This window comes from Rousettus aegyptiacus, unplaced genomic scaffold (assembly GCF_014176215.1).
Source record: "Rousettus aegyptiacus isolate mRouAeg1 unplaced genomic scaffold, mRouAeg1.p scaffold_m13_p_4, whole genome shotgun sequence".
In the NCBI taxonomy this organism is placed as follows: Eukaryota; Metazoa; Chordata; class Mammalia; order Chiroptera; family Pteropodidae; genus Rousettus; species Rousettus aegyptiacus.
In genome coordinates, this window is record NW_023416307.1 from 56,436,067 (window position 1) to 56,441,223 (window position 5,157).

A 5,157-nucleotide genomic window follows, 5' to 3' on the forward strand; every position below is an offset into this window, starting at 1 on the left:
CTTTCTCATGCTTGCTCAATTTCTCTTTACAACTTGTTTTTACATAAGTAGAATTCTCACTCTCTCTCTGTATATCTTTTTTGATAGAGTAATCAAGTTGACTTGGCCTCTCATGATACTCATAAACCAAACAATTGACACAATAAATAAAATAAAATTACCATAAACTTTAAGATGTAAGCATGACAAATGAGAGACAAATTTCATTATGAGACTTGGCAGAGAAGTCACAGAAGTTGAGAAATATTTTAACTGTTTTTGTTCCTATTCAGTCCAACAGATGTCAACTTACAGATGAGAAAACTGAAAATCAGAGAAAGGGAAATGACCTACCCTCAGTCATGTGTGTAGCTAGATTTAAAGCTGGAAGGAGAACACTGGTCTTATTTTTAGTCCACAGTGCCCTCTGCTGTCACATATATTTTAAGTGAAACTGTCCCCTTTTCTGTTTTGTCTGTCTTACCTATCTTGAAGTTTGCAATGCTTATTCCTCATTGTTTTTTTGACTCCTATCTTTTCCTTACCTAGTTCTCTGTTTCTCTTCACAGGAAAAATTCTTTAGCAAGTTGGGTATACTTGCACACCCTTTCCTTCACTTTTCATTCTCTCTTAATTTACTTTCATTCCAACCCCACTTCCAACCTGCTGAAAGATTCAATGTCACCTATAACTCCATATTTCCAAATCCATTGTAGTTTCTTTGCTTTCATCTTATTGAACTCTCAGCAGCATTTAATATGAAACATTTTCCTTTTTTGGATTCTATGAACCACAAACTACTGATTTTCCTCCTCCCTTACAGGCTGTTCTTTCTCAGTCTTTTATTGTCTCCTACTCCCCTAATCTCTAAATATTGGAGTGTTCCAGAGCTTTTCTATAGATCTCTTGTCAATTGACATTCTTATAGTAGTCTGTCTCATTCATTTCTGTGTATTTAAATATCTTCCAGATACTGATAACTTCCACACATAGTTCACCAGCCCTTTTCATTAAAGTTTAAATTTATTTATACAACAGTCTACTTTCCATTTTTCTTTGCATGTTAAATAGGATTTTGACTAAACAAGTCTAAATTGGAACTTGTGATTTTTACCTTCCCAAAGCATGTTCTTGCCAATCTTTTCCACCTTTAAAGATTATTCAACCATTTGCCCTAATCGGAAAAAAAAAAAAAGAAGTGCAAACCCTGATGGAAAACCCAGCAAAGACATTGTAAAAAGTATGAGTACCATCCAATGTACCTCATGAACACAGATGCAAAAATCCTTAAAGTATTAGCAAATAAAATAGAGCAGGACATAAAGTGGACAATAGCAAGTGGAGTTCATCCCCAGTAATATTTAGTTTAATATTCACAAGGCAGTCAGTGTAACTCACCATTCAAATAGAATAAATGAATAAACATGATGATCCAAATAGACAGAAAAAAAACATTTGATGTAATTCACACCTATTCATTAATAAAAACTCAACACTCTAGGAATAGAGGGAATTTCCTCATTCTGATGAAAAACCAATAGTTAATATCATTCTTAATGGTGAAATATTGAATACTTTTTCCCGAGACCACCAAGGTAAGGATGTTCGCTTACATCATTTCTATTAACATTTTATTGGAAATTCTAGACATTGTAATTATAAGAGATAAGGAAATAAAAGACATACAGATATGAAATAACTATGTCTTTACTCACAGATGACATAATTGTCAAGGTAGAAACACCCAATGAATCTTCAAAACAGCCACTAAAACTAATATGTGAATTTAGCAATGTCTCAGAATACAAGGTTAACATAAAAACCAAGTACATGTCCCATATTAACTGCGTAAAAGAAAATGAAATTTAAGAAATATATTTAAAATAGGTTCAAAAAGCATGACATACTTAGGAAAATATTTAACAAGACTACAACTAAAAATTACCAAAGTGCTAGGAAAAATTAGAGAAAGAGATGGAGTAATATACCATGTATGTCAATTGGATGACACGCTACTGTTACGTACTGATTGTCTCTAAAATAATTTATAGACTCAATGTGATCCTAGTAATAATCCCACTAGGTTTTTCCTACAGAAATTAATACATTGACTCTAACATTTATACTGAAATGCAAAGTAGCTAAAATATCCAAAGCAGTTTGAAGCAGAACAAAGTTGGAGAACTTAACCTGGCTTTAAAATTTACTATCGCATTATAGCAGTCAAGGGTGTAGCATTGGCATATGGATTTATAAATAAGTGAATGGAACAGAATATGGAGTCTAGAATTAGACCCATATTGATATAATCATTTGATTTTCAACAAAGTCACCAAAGCCATATTACAGGGAAAGAGGAAATTCTTTTTGACAAAATAATGCTAGAACAGGTAGATCTCTATATAGAAAAAAAATGAACTTTGACTCATATCTCATGAAATGAAATATAACTTGAGATAAATCTTAGACCTAAACATAAAGGCCAGAAAAATAAAGAACATAGAAGAAAACACAGGAGAATGTCTTTGAGACTTTGAGTAGGCAAAAGTTTCTTAGGACAAAGATAATACTAAAAGGAAATAACTTGTATTTGATTTCTTCAAAATTAAATACTAATCAGAAGACACTGTTAAAACTAATATTATTTGATTATCCTGCATAAAATATTCATAAAACATCAGATAAAGATCTGATATCCAGAACATATAAAAAAAATCCTCTTACTCAAAAATAAAACTATAACTCAATTTTTAAAATGGACAAACAGCTTAAACAGATGCTTCACAAAGCAAACTATATGAATGATCAATAAACACTTAAAAAAACTCAAAATCGTTTATCAGCTAAATAAAAATTAAAACCACAGTGACATGCTAAACATGCACCACAATGGCTAAAATCAAAATCACTGACAACACTTAAGTGTTAACAAGAATATGGAACAATGGGAACTCATACATTTTGATGGGAGTGTAAAATGATATAATTGCTTTGTAAGAAGGTTGGCAATTTCTTTACAACATATGACTCAGCAATGCTGCTTCTCCGCAGAGAAATGAAAACATCCACAAAAGAATTATATGAGAATGTTTATGTCATGATTATTAATATATAAAACTGGGAATAGCCCAGTTATCCATCTGCAACCGAATGACTAAACAAATGGGTACATTCATATAATGGAATACTGCTTAGCACTAAAAAGGACCAAAGCATTGCCATATACAGCAACATGGGCGAATCTCAAAAACATTATGCTTATTGGAAAAAGCCTGTCATAAAAGAGTACATACAGTACAGTTTCTCTTACATGACATTCTGGACCAGGCAAAACTAATTTGTGGCAAAAAAAAAAAAAAATGAGAATATTGGTCACTTCTGAGAAAGGAATGGGAATTTTCTGGGAAGGCGTATAAGAAAACTTCCTGGATGATAGTAATGTCCTGTATCTTGATAGGAATTAGGGTAGTGATGATCAGTTTGGGGCAGTTTTAACCCTTGGGTTGTTTTTGGCAGTCTGGAGACATTTTTAATTGTCACAACTAGAGGAGGGTGTGTGTGGTGCTATTGACATCCAGTAGCTCAAGGACATGGATGCTGCTAAACATCCAGCAATGCCCAGGACAGCATCCATAACAAAGACTTGTGTAAGGTTGAAAATGGTGTCACATTTTAAAACCCTGAGTTGGGGTTACATAAGTGTGCATTTCTTAAAGCCCATTAAATGGTATACTTAAGATTTCTGCATTTCATTGTATGCAATTTTTCTCCTATAAAAATAAAAGAAGTAAAACCACATATTGATTCTAGTTAATAACATCCATACTGTAGTAGGGGGCAGGGGTAAAGTGTTTTCATGTTCTTAGCTTTTTTCTTTCACCCTAAGAACATCAAAAAATAACATGGATTGAAGCATGTGTAGTGGGATGGATAAATAGATGGTTATATGATAAAGTATATAGTAAAGTGTTAATTGTACAATCTTTGTGGTGAGTATGTGGGTATTCATTATCAATTCATTAAACATTTCTGTAAGCTTAAAAATCTTCATGATAAAATGTTGTCATCCTTATTTTTTCCTTTAATTCACTCACCCATACTCATTCTGTCTGTATATCTTGAACAAGTTTAGTTTTTTTTATGTTTCTGTAACTGTCAACTCAGTCAAAGATACTAACAACTCTCTTTACTGGACCACAGCTGTAGCCTGTTAACTGGTTTCTTCCTGCTTCCTCTCTTGCTTCCTTATAACCTATGCTTCCTTCCCACCACAGCCAGAGGGGTACTCTGAAAACAATGCTGGCATATAACACTCCTGAATTAAAACCTGCAAGCTAGCTATTCACCGTACTCAAAGTCCTGCTGCTTGGCATGTCCTGAGAGGATCTACTAGATCCAGCACTTGTCTGCTTGAACACTGCCCTATGTCACCCACTATTTCACTCTATCCAGCTACTCTGGGTAATGTTTATTTTTTGAACATGTCATACTTTTCTCCACATCATGCATTTATTCCAGCATTTAGCCCTCTACATAGGATGCCCTCCCTGGCTCCTGACATGGCTTGCTCTTTTTCTTTTTCAGGTCTCAGTTAATACGCTACTTCTCTCACCATCTAACTTACTCTCTTCATATAAATTCCTTTCACATCACCTGTCTTACTTCCTTCATAGCAGCTATTTGAATTTTTCTTGTTTATTTGTGTACTCTCTTTAGATTGTAAAGTCCAAAAAAGCAGGGGCCATATTTATCTTGTTCATTGCTCCATCATTAGGCACCAGAATAGTGTTTGGCATATGTTAAGTGTAAAATAAATATTTTTTTTTTTCTGAGGCAAAATGGATGGATATATTCAGAAGCTTGGTTTCTTTTTTCTTTTTTTTTGGTGTCCTACAAATGCCCACAGAGTGGAGAATGAGATTCCACAAGGCACTCTCTTAGACTAAAGAAAGCACCATAAAGAGATTTATAGAGGAATATGAAACAGATGATCACAGAACGGGTCCTTAGGGCATATACACCCCTGGGCTCAGCTCACGATCTTGATTATTTTCACCGACTTGTCTCAGGAATAGAGGATTAGTTAAGTGAATTATGGAATGTACTTCTTGACGATGGAATCCCTGTAGATATTAAAAATCATGTTGTAGAGGAATATTTATTGACACACAGAAAAGT